This window comes from Mastomys coucha, unplaced genomic scaffold (genome assembly GCF_008632895.1).
Source record: "Mastomys coucha isolate ucsf_1 unplaced genomic scaffold, UCSF_Mcou_1 pScaffold16, whole genome shotgun sequence".
NCBI classification, from domain to species: Eukaryota; Metazoa; Chordata; class Mammalia; order Rodentia; family Muridae; genus Mastomys; species Mastomys coucha.
This window is the reverse complement of record NW_022196898.1, coordinates 67,278,825-67,294,021: the sequence shown is the minus strand read 5'-3', so window position 1 is coordinate 67,294,021 and position 15,197 is coordinate 67,278,825. Positions and strand designations below refer to the sequence as shown.

The window sequence follows — 15,197 nt, the reverse complement described above, 5'->3', positions numbered from 1 at the left end:
ACAACATGAAAGTATGAGAAGCTCTATCCATCTGGGTGCTGACAGTTAGGTACAGGGACGAAGAACATTTTTGAGATATGGGCATGGAGAGAGAAGATTTTGTGGTCAGAATTAGGACATAGTGGGGCCCATGACTTTGAAAAGTTGCTGGGAAATGGGCTGAAGTTCTTCATGGAAGATTCTTAGCCTCTCTTGTGTTACTATTCCACTTTATAACTAATGTTCATTTACAAACTAGTGACCATATTAAGTGAGGATAACAAGATTTCTCTATAAAGCATCATTTAATAAATATTTTCTGGTTTATGATCATCTTTTCTCTGTAGAAAACTCACAACTCTGGTGTTATAAAAACAGCCACAGACTCTATGATAATATATGTGCAAACTCAGGACTTGGATTGAATTTGACCAAAGGCACAATCTATTAACTTCAACCAGTATACAGAAACAAGAGTGGAATGTTGCTGGAAAGATGACTTAGCAGTCAAGAATGCTTGCCCTTTTGTAGAGGAACTCCTGCTTGTGGGGATCTAACACCCTCTTCTGGCTTCCTCTGGTACTCATATAAACAAACAAACAAACACACACACACACACACACACAAGCACACATAGACACATAAATATTTATTTTTAAGTGTGTGTGTGTGTTTTACCTGTATGTATGTGTACCATATGCATTCTGTACCCACAGAGGTCAGATTTTCCTGGGACTGGAGTTATAGATGATTGTGTGTCACCATTGTAGGTGCTGAGAGTCAATTCCAAGTCCTCTGGAAGAACAGTCAGGGATCATCTTCTTCTCTCCCTCCTTCTCTTCCTCCCTCCCTCTCTTCCTTTCCCTCCTGCTCTTTCTTCCCTTTCCTTCCTTCCTTCCTTCCTTCCTTTCTTTCTTTCTTTCCTCTCTTCCTTCCTTCCTTCTTTCCTTCCTTCCTTCCTCTCTCCCTTCCTCCCACCCTCCCTCCCTTCTCTCCCTTTCTTTTTCTTTCTTTCTTTCTTTCTTTCTTTCTTTCTTTCTTTCTTTCTTCCTTCCTTCCTTCCTTCCTTCCTCTCCTTCCTTCCTTCCTTCCTTCTTTCTTCTTCCTTTCTTTCTTCCTTTCCTTTACATCTAGATCACTATACCTCACTCCTGGTACCCCTGTCCCACAGTCCCTCCCCCATCCTCCCTCCCCTTCTCTTCTGAGAGAGTGGAGCCATCCAACTCAGTCCTCCCACCCCCAACCACATTTGGGCACTTCAAGTCTCTGAAGGGCTAGGCACTTCTCTCACTAAAGCCAGACAAGACAGCAGAATTAGGGGAAAGGATTCCACCGACAGGAAACAGCTTTAGGGATAGCTCCCTGTCCTGTTGTTCTGGATCCACATGAAGACAGGGCTGCACATCTGATACACATATGGAGAGTGGCTTAGGTCTGTTCTGTGTATGTTCTTTGGTTGTTGGTTCAGTCTCTGAGAGGCTCCAAGGATCCAGGTTAGTTGATTCTGTTGGTCTTTCTGTGGAGTTTCTATCATCTTCAGGGCCCACAGTCCTTTCCCAAATTTTTCCATAAGAGTTCCTAAGCTCCATCCAATGTTTGGCTGTGGGTTTCTGCATCTGTATGAGTCAGATGCTGAGTGGAACCTCTCAGAGGACAGCAATGCTAGGTTCATGTCAACAAGTATAACAGAGTATCATTAATAGCGTCAGAGATTGGTGCTTACCTGTGGGATGGGTCTCTAGTTGAGCTGGTCATTGCTTGGCAATTTCCTCAGTCTCTGATCCATCCCCTTTCCCTATATTTCTTGTAGACAGGATACATTTTGGGTTGAAAGTTTTGTGGGTGGGTTGGTGTCTCTATTACTCCACTGGGGTGGTCCCGCCTGGCTACAGGAGGTGGCTTCTTCATGTTCCATATCCACAAACTGTTATGAGTTTCAGTTAAGGTCACCATTATTGATTCTTGGAAACCAAAGCTATCCATGTCTCGGGAGGTTCTCCAGAAGCCACCCTGTACCTCTTCCAGCTACATATTTTAATTCTTTCTCATGGCCATCTGGCCAAATTCCCTGTCTCTCCTCACACCTGATTCTGTACACCCCCATTCCCCTCCACATCCCCTCCCATCCAGTTCCCTCCCTCTGCCTTCCTCCTATTATAGTCTCCTTTCTAAGTGAGATTCAAGCCTCCGCCCTTGGGCCTTCCTTCTTGTTTATCTTCTTTGGGTCTGGGCAGTGTAGCATGGGAATCCTGTATTTTATGACTAATATCCACTTGTAATTGAGTACATGCCATAAATATCCTTTTGGGTCTCGGTTACCTCACTCAGGATCCATCCATTTGACTGCAAAGTTCTTGATGTCTTAGCTTGTTTTTAATGGTTGAAGAGTATTTCATTGAGTAGATGTATCATATTTTCTTTATCTTCTCAGTCAATACTTCCCAAAGTATTCCACAAAATGGACACAGAAGGAATTCTACCAAAAGCCACAGTCACCCTGATACCTAAACCACACAAAGACTCAACAAGGAAAGAGATTTCAGATCAATTTCACTTACGAATATTGATGCAATAATACTCAATAAAATACTTGCAAGCCAAACCCAGAAACAAATCAAAAATATCATCCACCATGATTAAGTAGGCTTCATCCCATGGATGCAGGGACAGTCCAGTATATGAAAATCCATCAATGTAATCTACCATATAAGTAAACTAAAAAAAAAATCACACGACCATCTCATTAGATACTGAAAAAGCCTTTGACAAAATTCAATACTCCTTCATGTTAAAAGTCTTAGAGAGGCCATACAAGATTATGGCCTCATTGGGAGAGGTTGCACTGAATCATGTGGAAATTTTATGACCCTAAGGAAGAGGGATGCTAGTGGGGATGGGTAGGTGAGTGGGGAAGCACCTTTTCAGAGGGGGAGAGGGGATGGGGCTGAAGAACTTGGGGAGGGGGAACCAGGAAGGAGGGCAACTTTTGGAATGTAAATAAATTAAAATAATTTAATAAAAACAGTCTTAGAGAGATCAGGATTCAAATAAGTAAATAGGTTAGCTAAAATTCCTGAGTTATAATATGTCTTATTAATAAATCAAAAATTCAAATGACTGATGCTTCTGATATCTGGGTTAAGTGCAGTAGTAGTGGTGGAAGACAGAGTAGACTCAGAAGTGATAAATGAATTAAAAGTAACAGGAAATGTTAATATTCAGAGGAAAATAAAATAAGCATTTCTCTTCTCAATGTTTGTTTTAGCATTGTCCCAGCTCACCTTAAACTGTCTATAGAAAAATTCATGTAGAGTCTGAAGCATTTTCTTATCAACAATAGTTTTATAACCCCATGGCTTTGTTTTATAATACTTCTGAGAAAATAGTTGAAATAGTTTGACCATAAGAAACAACAATCAGATTTCAAAAGATGGGAGTTGTAATGCCACTCCATTATTTTTTGGATGCGAAATTCGGACCAGAGCAGCAGAGTTCTTATGAAAATGCAGTTGTAAATGTATGTATAAAATGGTTATGACTTGGTTATTACTCATCAAGATTTACAGTTAAACAGAGCAGAACGTGGAGTCAGATGATATGGAAGATATGTAGTCTCTTTAGGAACAAATGCTTGGATTTATTTTAAGAAGGGTGTCTATTAGCTGTCCTTTGACAACTGAGTCTGAATTGCTAAACCTGTGTACAAGGCAAATGTGGACAAAAAGGCTTTAATTGCTAAGGAGGTAGTTCAAATTAGGAGAAAAATGTATATTTGTAACAGTGACACTTAAAAAAGTTTCCTAAGGGCAAGACCCTCCACTTGTCAAGATATCTGGCTTTTAAAAGCACAAAAGGTAGACTCCAGAGAACCAAGTAACTTTATTAAAAATGGGATACAGAGCTAAATGAAGAATTTTCAACTGAGGAATGTTGAATGGCCATGAAGCACTTAAAGAAATGTTCAAAATCCTTAGTCATCTGGGAAATGCAAATCAAACTGAACCTGAGATTCCACCTTACGCCAGTCAGAATGGCTAAGGTCAAAAACTCAGGTGACAGCAGATGCTGGAGAGGTTTTGGAGAAAGAGGAACACTCCTCCATTGCTGGTGGGATTGCAAGCTGGTACAACCACTCTGGAAATCAGTTTGGTGGTTCCTCAGGAAATTGGACATAGTAATACCCGAGGACCCAGCTATACTACTCCTGGGCATATACCCAGAAGATGCTCCAACATGTAATAAGGACACATGCTCCACTATGTTCATAGCAGTCTTTTTTATAAAAGCCAGAAGTTGGAAAGAACCCAGATGTCCCTCAACAGAGGAATGGATACAGAAAATGTGGTACATTTACATAATGGAGTACTACTCAGCTATTAAAAAACAATGACTTCAGGAAATTTACAGGCAAATGGTTGCAACTAGAAAATATCATCCTGAGTGAGATAACCCAGTCACAAAAGAACACACATGGTATGCACGCATTGATAAGTGGATATTAGCCCCAAAGCTTGGAATACCCACGATGCAATTCATAGACCATATGAAGCTCAAGACAAAGGGAGACCAAAGAGTGGATACTTCTGTCCTACTTAGAAGGGGGAACGTAACAATCACTGGAGGTAGAAGGAGGGAGGGAGAGAGGAGGGTGAGGGAACAAAGGGTGCAGGATCAAGTTTGGGAGGAGAAAGGGGGAGAAATATAGAAGGCCAGGAAATTGAGCAGAGGTATGTAGCAGTAGGGGATGGGACACTGGAGGTAGCCACCAGAAAGTCCCAGATACCAGGGATGCAAGAGGTTCCCAGGAACCAACGGGGATGACATTAGCTGGAATACCCAGGAAATGGGAGATAGAACCTGTAAAGATAGATATGATAGGACCATATCTAGTGGATAGGAAATGCTCCCAGTTGAGGGATGGGGCCACCCACCCACCTCAAAAATATTAACTCAGAATTGCTCCCATTTAAAGGAAATGGAGGGACAAAGAGTGGAGCAGAGATTGAATAAAAGGCCATCCAGAGACCACCTGACATAGGGATCCATCCCATATTCAGATACCAAACCCAGACACTATTGCTGAGGCCAAGAAGTGCTTGCTGACAGGAGCCTGGCATAGCTGTCCACTGAGAGGCTGTTGCAAAGCCTGGTCAATACAGATGTGGATGCTTGCAGCCAACCATCAGACTAAGCACAGAGACTCCAGTGGAGGAGTTAGAGAAAGGACTGAAGGAGCTGAAGGGTTTTGCAACCCCATAGGAAGAAAATTATCAACCAATCAGACCCCCCAGAACTCCCCCATGGACAAAACTACCAATAAAAGAGTACACATGGCTCTAGCTGCATATGTAGCAGAAGATGACCTTATCTGACATCAATGAGAGTAGAGGCCCTTGGTCCTGTGGAGGCTCAATGCCCCAGTGTAGGGGGATGCTAGAGCAGTGAGGCAGGAGTGAGTGGGTGGATGGGAGAGCACCCATATAGAAGCAGGGGGCAGGAGGATGGGATAGGGGGTTCGTGGAAGGAAAACCAGGAAGGGGGAAGCATCTGAAATGTAAATAAATAAAATAACCAATAATAATAAAAAAAAACCCACATGCATTCATTTGAAGCTTGAACTGAGATCCATAGAATGCTTTGCTGGAAGACAACTACCTTGGCTTTCTCAGGTTCAGTTGTGAGGGCACACAGAAGTTGTCCTCCAAGGTCTTGGGATACACCATGACCATGATAGCAGGACTTAATGTCATCAATACAGTGATCCATTTGTATGTATGTAAGTTACTCTAAGAAGAGGGTCTTGGAGCCTTGTATCAATGTTGAGAAAGCTAGTGAGTCCAAACCATGTGTAGTAGAATCAAATTCTCTGCATGGAACTCCTGAGTAGGCTTCAAATGAAGCTTTAAATGTGAAACCCAAATTGCAGTGGAGTGCCCAGATGCCAGAACTTTCAATGCTCAGCGAGGAAGGATGAGGTCAGTGAGTATAGCTAGCCCCAAAGAGCCCCAGCTGCTACAGATAGCAGTGCTGCAAGGGCAGAGGTATCAGTGACCGCTGGACTCCAGAGGATGGCATTCTAAGCTTTAACTTTCAGACACAAAGCTTCAGGACTTGGTACTTGCCTTACTTTATTTTTTTTGCCTTGCTCTGACCTGATCTTTCCTTTATTTTGGAAGGGAGAGTTATTTATTCTGTGCCATTGTGTATTATAAGTATGTATGTATGTATGTATGTATGTATGTATGTATGTATGCATTATTTCTCACATGAGCTCATAGTTGAGAGTTTCATTCCTGTTTCAGAAGAGATTTTGGGCTTTGGGTTTTTTTGAACTGTGTTCACGCTGTTAAGACTCAGGGGATTTTTAGAGATGGACTAAGTGCTCTTTGTATTATGAGCTCCACACAAGACTTTAGAGGCCAGGTGTGAGATGTTATGACTTAAGGTGATGTGTTTGGGTGTCAAATTAGTAAGAAGTAGACATGTGATAGGTATTATTCATTGTCAAGTTGACTAGACTTAGAATTACAAGACAATGATTCTGTGTGTGTCTGTGATGATGTTTGTATAGAAGGTTAACTGAGGAGGAAAATCTACTCTGAATGTGTGTGGCACCATTCCATGGGTTGAATAAAAATGGAAAAGGAGAATGTAAAAGTTAAGACCTGATTCTTCCCAGCCCCGTGCTCTGCCCCCAGGAATAAGAATCAGACTCAAAATATATTTACAAATACTTTGGCTAGGCTCTTCTCTGACTAGATCATAATTTAAGATAACCCATTTATTTTAACCTACATTCTGTAACATGGCTGGTTACCCATGCTCAGGTACCATGTTCTGCATGTTCACATGTTTCCAGGCCAATCTCTTGTCCCTGTCTCTATGCTAGAATCCTTTCTGTCTCCCAGATGTCCCACCTCCTATTTTCTGCCTAAAACATTAGCCATCATTTATTATTGACAGCTGCCACATGCATACAGACATGAGAAAGTCTCTCTACAGGGGACGACATTCATTTAAGTTCTTACATTCTCCTCCGGGTGAGTCTTGTTCTATTGGGATGTGAACAAGCACCCCACTCTCCCACTACTGAGGATTCACCTGAAACCACACTTTCCCCACCATGATTGCCTGTTTTCTTTCAAACCAAGAGCCAAAATAAATTCTTCCTCCTTTAAGTTTTTTTTTAATGAGGTAGTTAGTTATACCAGTGAGCAAAGCAAGTAACTAAGCTAAAAGCATCACAAAACTTCCCATAGCCAGAAGGCAGTCCTTAAATTGTTGACTTGAGTTCAGAAACCTTGTTCAATTTTATTTATGCAAGAATCTTTCCCAAGATACTTCATGTATCTGGAATTTAAATATGGCTTTTATTCTTGGGCTCCATTTTCCTGCCTGTTCTCACATTAATTTAGAGAGAGAGAGAGAGAGAGAGAGAGAGAGAGAGAGAGAGAGAGAGAGAGAGAGAGAGAGAGAGAGAGAGAGAGAGAAATTGTTCTTTAAGCACTAAGTTCTTAGATTTATGGATTCAATAAAACACAGTGCCTCTTCAATTTTTCAGGGCTTGTGCTGATTTATATGGGCTTTGCTGGCACAAAAATTAGATTAAAAATTTTTTATTGAATCTTGTCTGAAATGCTTAAAGTTGAAGGGAGACTTCAAAAAAAAAAAGGAAAGAAAGAAAGAAAGAAAATTCATTCTTCTAATTCTCTCAGTGGATCTGGCTTTGGAACAACAATACCTGTGCACACTAACGAGGCCTTTTTCTGGACACACCCTATCCTTCCAGTCTGATAGAGGAATAGATTCTCTGTGCCATTCATAAGCTCATCAGAACTCTGGGCTGGAATGCTGCAGGGTGTGGTCATCTCCATCATCATCTCTGGTGGAAGGCATTTGAATTTCCCCGGATCTCACAGGTTGATGCAAACTCCTTCGCACTGCACTTGCGCATCAGTGAGAGAGTGATCAAGAGACTTCTTTTGTGAATTTAGACAATTTGTTTGCCTGAGTTCAAAATTCAGATTTCTGGGTTGCAGCCCCCTGCTGCTGTAATCATATCTCTTCTCTGCTTGGGTATGATTTTCTTCATTTCAGCTCTGTTTGGGCTCTAGAAGTCCAGGAGTGCTTCATGCACCTGGATGAGCATTGAGTCAGGAGGACAATTAAATCTCAGAGCAAAACGGACGTAGGGCACTCTACCTTTCTTCTTTGTTTAAATCTCGGAATTTCTTCTAGGCTTCGCTTACAGGATGATCAAAACCTTTTGGTTTTTATCCTTCAGTGGCAGACTACCAGCAAAGTGTGGAATTGGTTTCATTACCTTGTGAGATTGTAGGCGACAGTGGCTCATGCAGGGATGGTTATTTGCTTCCTGTGATTTTTTCCTGCCATGCAGGTGGTTGGTTATTAAAAAAAAAAAGTTATTTTCAGATATGTCCTGAAATAATATCACCTCTGTTGGGTTGTCTACGGCAATAGGACACTGAAGGATGAGATGTAGGGGGTTTGATCTTGTACAATGGCAGCAGAAAGGTGCCAAAATGGTAATCTGTTGTAGAAGACCTAGATATAGAGTGTAATGCTGGGGCGGCTTGGGTCTTAAAAATATCAAGAAATCTTTAATAACACAGTTATTCACTTTCCTGACCTGGTAGATGGTGGCAGTTTTATTAATATGATTTTGGGTAATATTTTAATGTGAAAGAAATAGTCACTGTGAAAGTTAGAAAATTTGATGCCTGTTTTCTGCCTTTTTCCAGGTATGCTCTTATTTTTGCCCCTCCCCACCCATGGAAGAATTTTTTTCTCATTTAGAAAAATGAAGACTACATTCTTAGGAAAAAGTTTGTTGACAGAACCATTGTTTACAATACTTCTGAAGTATAGATTATACATGGATTTTGTTTTGTTTTGAGACAAGTTTTCATGTAGCCCAGGCTAGCCTTGAATGTTATGTGTAGCTGAAGATGTGAATTTCTGATCCACCTTCCAAGTGCTGGTATTACATATGGCTGAAACCACACCCAGTTACTTGGTACTAGCAACTGAATCCAGAATTTGGTGGATACTGAGCATGCACTCTATCACTTGAATTAATTGAGCTATAATATTATCCTGTTAGATTGACCATATCACTAGAATTTGTATATCAATACTACTAGTAAATTAGAAGTATTTTTTAAGAATCTATTTCCATAGGCTAGACATGTGGGTATTTCATCTTGACATAGATTAGCAGCCCATGTCCTAGTTGCTCCACTCTCCTATGTGTAAACACACTAAATTCAGTTGTCCTTATAAATTACACCAACCCCATAAAAGGTTCCTCTTTCTCTCTGTCTCTGTCTCTGTCTCTGTCTCTGTCTCTCTCTTTCTCCTTTTCTGAGTGTGGCTGAAAGGTCATGGCAATCCAAGATCATCTCTCTTCAATGGTCAAGACATTCTTCCAAGAATCAGTGGGACAGTGGCCCTTTCTGATACCAGCAGCAGCCTGCTCTCTCAGGGTTGTTGCTTTCAAAGGAAGTATCTTTTCCCCTAGTTCCTTTTGCACTTGGGTTTTATTACCTCGTAAAAACACAAATATTAAAAGAAGGGCAGATTTACTCTGAGAGGGTACTTCTGCCTCAGTCTCCTGAGATCTCATCACTCCCACACATTTGTTTGCAGTTGTTATGGATGGGATATTTCACATTAATCAAAGAGCGTATGATTCCCGAAATTGGTGCAGCCAGCAGTTTTTCCAGTGCAAAGTTCTATCATTTTTTAATTTGATGGGAGTAAAATTTCTTTAGATTCTGAGTTCGAAAAGGATCTAGGGAAAAATGAGGTGCACTATGTTCTTAATTGAAGAGCCAATTTCTCACAATGAATGCATTGACATTAGAGGTATGGTTTTTATATTTTACATAAAGACCAGACATCATTTTTTCATCAAACATTTAATTTGTTATGTTACTTATTTAAAGCCTGAGATCAGGGAACTGTTAGTTTATAAAGAAAATGTCTAACTATTTTTTCTTTTTTCTTTTTCTTTTTTCTTTTGGTTCAAACATTGCTGAGAGGAAAGGAGGAAAGTGGAATCGGACTCTTGGTTTGGCTACTTCTCATTCCCTGGAAGGATAAAGAAAATGTGCTCATTTGTGTAATCCTCAGATGAAATTTCCAAGGACACATTGCCATAATGAGATAATGACTTTCTCACTTATACTGAGAATAGGGGAGGTGAGATGAAGAACTCATTGGAAAAAAAATGACTGTTCCTGCTGGTCAGGGTCTGTCTGGGCTGGGTGGTTCAAAGTCCTGGTCACTTATGAAAAGAACTGAAAAAAAAAAAAGAACTGATTTGTAAAGGAGACATGATAATTGTATCCAAACTAAAGTGACAGATTAAAGAGGAATACAATGTAAAGACTGATAGTGTGACAAGACTGAAGACACCCACAGGCCTTGGGTCTAATAGAAGGAGAGGCTGCTTACTAAGAGGCATAGTTTGTGTGGTTCTCTACTTTGATTGGTAGATTAGGTTGCAAAACTGTCTTTTTGCTATATGTGTCCCTTTCCATAATACATCTGATTTTAATCCTACACATGTCCATTATACATAGGTTTACAATGATATATAGGGGGTCCACCCTTAAAGGTTACTAGGGAACATGGCTTTGCCCATACTGTGCACATCATCCAAAACTAATGCAGACCAGATTGGCTCTTCTTGTCTTCACACTCTGATAAAATTGGAATGTATGAAAATAGAAACAGTTTTATTGTTAACAGGGACAGGGAGACTCACACTACTGCCCAACATACAGCTGAGGGGTCTAGTGTTTCAAAGGTTGTCTTGGGGTATGGTTTGTAGAGAGGTGTGTTTACATAGTTGAAGGAACCAAGAGTATTATTACAAGAAGAAGAAGGAGGAGGAGGAGAAGGGGGAGGAGGAGGAGGAAGAAGAGCAGGGAGAGGGGGAGGAGGAGAAGGACGAGGAGGAGTGCATCACCCCAAACCAAATGAGGCTCCCAGGGTACTAAACTGTCTCCTATGCTTACTTGCCTTATTGTACATAGGTATTCAGAAACTATTTTTGTTAAAAGTGCATTGTCTCTTCACCCAGGCTTTTATAGTAACTCACAGCAGGGTCAAAGTTCGAATCTTCATCTGAATTTTGTGTATGTCTCCTTTCTTTTGGTTTAACTCCTGCTTAACTCTACCTAAGTATGATAGTCACTCAAAGAATCATGGGTTTACCTTACCTGTCTTATCCTTCTTCCTTATGAAGGTGAAGTGATGTAATTTGTGCTGAGCCTTTACACACTCTGCTTCCAGTGATAGCAAAGCTTGGTTGACAGACAATCACCCCTTCTCATGACCACAATCTTTACTGATGGTCAGGCTGTACCCTAGACAAAGAGCAATCAGGTCCCGTGAATAACCATGACTTCTAAAGGAACAGGAATTCTTTGGATCACATTGTAGAACCAGGGGTGACATACTGATCCATTAGACAATATCTTGACCCAAACTGCTTAAGTATGTTTTCATGATTCTTCTGCTTGTATTTAAAGCTCATAGCAGTAGTCTTGGCTTCCTGAATCCCCTTTTTCTGTTTTACTGGTATTCTTCATCTGCTTATTGTGTGGGGATTAGGGTGTCAGTGAAGGGGAATGAGTAACTTTTGGGACTGCCAAGGTATGCCCTTTTATCTTAAAACACCAACTACAGAATCCTATACTGGTGTTAAAGGTCAGACAAGAGCCTCCTTGTAGACAAAGTCAAGACAGATATTTTGTATTTATCAGGTTATTATGAATTTAAACAAGATTTTTTTGTTTGTGTGTTTTTTTTTGTTTTTGTTTTTTTTTTTTGAGACAGGGTTTCTCTGTATAGCCCTGGCTGTCCTGGAACTCACTCTGTAGACCAGGCTGGCCTCAAACTCAGAAATCCACCTGCCTCTGCCTCCCAAGTGCTGGGATTAAAGGCATGTGCCACCACTGCCCAGTTCTACACACAATTTCCATGCACCAAATAAATGATACCCACTGAAAACAAAAGATCAGGAAATGCATCATTCTTAACTTGATTCATCCACTCATATTTTCAAAGCTCTTTGTCCATCCTAGGATTTCACTGAGTGTGGCACCTCTAACATGTTTTGGTAATGGTTTCAGGCCAGATATCAGCTGCTTTGCTGTAAAGCTGCAGAGAGACTTGCCATACCACCCTCAACTTCTCTTCCATTGCAAGTTTAGTGTCTCTACTGTGACCCTCAGAAGATAAATACAGCAAGGTTGGGGAGAAACAGGATCAGTGTCCCAAAGTCCAGGCTCAAGGCAACATGGTTATGTGGGATTATATCCAATTTAGTAGCTTCCTGAGGAAGCACATAGCAGCCCCAAGGAATATTCACCCTGTAGGAAGAGCCTATGTCTAGCCAGTGACCACTCCACTAGAAAACAAACAGAAGTATTGAATCTTCTTTGCTATGTAGGTGATTGTTGGATCTCTTATCCCAAATTCTTCTGGTGCACCTAGCCAGCCTCTGTCAAAACTGAACATAGTCTTTATTATAAGACATCCATAGCATCTAGCATCCCATTCAACTTTCTTCTTTATAGTTTTTCTATTAATTATCAAGTCTCAGATTCTAGAAGATATCATTCAAAATAATTTAACTTTCCTTGCCTTGACCATGTGTGGAACGTCTATCGTAGGAGCCCTCTGAGCCTTCCTGTTCCTCTTTTAGCTGGCTACCCTTCTGACCAGCCTAGGAGTTCAGCATACCTGCCTTAGATGCTCAGAAAATGGAATGCCCATTCCTCTTTGAAGGCTGGCTACCATGTTTCTGGTTGCACTTGATTTGTTTCAGCAGACATAATCCCTAACATGTGATTTTCCAGAACCTTCAGTGTAGAGACTAAAACTGGAATTCTCTAGCTCTCTCTACTTGTCAAACAGTTTTATGAGAGGAGAACTTTCACTTGTCAAGTGACACTTTGTATAGTATCAACTGATGGAAGTGAAATGGGTTAAGTAAGGATTACTTACTTAACCAGTTTGCAGAGGGAAGTAGAAAGGTGCATTCCAGAGGTAGCTCTCCTTTCCATATGGCTGCCAGACATCTTGTCTTGGAGTGCTCTGAGCATAACTAACTAGAAACCAATTCTAAGAATTTTTTCTTTTACTTCATGATGCTGGGAATCCAGCTTCTACATGCCAATAATCCTTCTTTTACCAATAATCCTAATTTACTTGACCATTTTGTCTGTCAGGGCCATGAGAATCACTGCATCTCTACATTGCAAAAAGGAACGTGTTGTTTATTCTTTTCTGGAAGCAAGCATTAAATGATCAAGTAATGAAATTAATGAAAGACTTCTTGAACACATTTATAGGATTTTTCTAAAGATTATGAACCAGTGAGCTGATTCATTGTGTAAAGGTGCTGGCTAAAAAGCCTGACAACATGGGTTTGATCCCCAGTACAAACAAGGAACAGAGAACCTACTTCTGCAAATTGTCCCCTGACTTCCACAAGAATTCTGTAGCATGCACACCCTCTCTAACTAAGTAACTAACTAACTAACTAACTAACTAACTGAATATAATTAAAACAAAAAGTAAGGTGATAGCAAGGTAGGGTTTTAGGCAAAAGCCGTGGTTCCTGGAACCCTAACAAACCAGACTTAGCAACTCACCCTACTGAGTAAGGAGACCAACACTGGTACAAGGCAGAGAGGTTTGTTCAATGCCTTGGGAAGAGGAACAAATAAATGGGTTCAGTGACTGACCCCAAGTCTGTCTTTAGTATACTGACACAAATGACTAAAGAATACACAAATATTTGTGGCAGGGGACAAGAGATCTACATAATTCAACAGTCCTGGTCAAAGTAGACTGGTTGGTTGGTCACTGTCTCACCTCTCATTCAAAGATGTGATCTGAGGACACTGTGGTTGATGACAGAGGTTGATAGCATCCATGTGGCTTTTGCTCTGTTCAAGACATCACCTTCCAGGCTGTCTTTGTCTGGGGAGGTTGGTGGCCTGTACAGTGAGGCTGTGCTAGTCCTGGGATCTGTGGTAACTCCAGGTTAAGAAAAATGACTTATTTTTAATGCCTTCATCTTTCCAGGAGGATGATACAGGATAACTGGGCAGCAGCTCCTTTACTAACATTTCCTTATAGAGTCAAGAAAGAATTGGACACAAAGTAGAGAAGAAATAAAAATGAAGACAGAAAAATCAAGTCTTGCTTTTAGTTACTTCATAACTCCAGAGAAGAGGCAATGCTTTTTAGCAAAAACTCTCAATACCTGTACAATTGGACTCAACACCTATGTTAACTTGTTGGTTTTATATAACAGAAAAACCCAACTGTTTATTTTTTTTGATAGCATGTGTGTACAAATGAAGGGATACCTGGGGTTGTCAGACATTATCATCAACAGCTCTTCTCTTCTTTCCACCTTTATTCTTTGAGCCAGGACCTCTCCATCAGACCCAGAGTCTAAGCTGGCCTATGAGAGCACTGTCCATTTTAAAGACTTGCATCCCAGGTCCTGCAGAGGCTTTCCTGAGACATGAAGGAAACGACTGAGCTAGATAGTCTTCAGAATTGTCACCCATTTAGATGTGAAGAAATACTTGCAGCTGTTTACTGAGGAAAATACTATGAGGGAGTGCAAAAGGAGAATTTCTTTTCCCACTTTCAACATGGTAAATTAAGCCTCTTATTTTTACCATGTATCTGCTCTTATGCATGCAAATTTACAGAAACACTATCATTTGGTTTTATAATTACCTGCTAATAAAATCTGGTGTGTAAGTATTTATCTCTGAGTATTGGAATCATGTACAACGTTTTGATGAGATCCAATTTCCTGGACACTTGGAATCTTCACTGGTAGAGACTTTCTCTGGTGAGCCTAAGAATTAACCTTTGCAGGAGACAAGGGCTTTGATGTGTACATGTACACTGTCACATACACATATCTATTTTTACACACATACACACATATATGAATATATGTATATGTCTTTGTTTCTTGCTTAAAATTTAGCACCATGCCTAATTTTGAGTTTGTTAATTGATGTAGTGAGTAATTTCTCTTTGGCTTGACCAGTGTAATTGTTATTAATGTAGCTATTCTTATTATATCCCCTTTGTTGTTGTCTACAGGACTAATTCTTAACACTGGCTATACATTATTGTCTTTGATGGAC

General features: G+C 40.5%; 1 long non-coding RNA gene across 1 annotated transcript; it reads right to left on the bottom strand.

The window, feature by feature from the left end:
- Positions 1–10,205: 10,205 nt before the first annotated feature.
- LOC116094283 lies at positions 10,206–14,027 on the bottom strand. The gene is made up of 3 exons (XR_004120024.1): positions 13,894–14,027; positions 11,229–11,375; positions 10,206–10,301 (listed from the first exon to the last, which is right to left on the bottom strand). It is a non-coding gene; the product is annotated as an uncharacterized LOC116094283 (long non-coding RNA).
- Between the last annotated feature and the right edge of the window lie 1,170 nt (positions 14,028–15,197).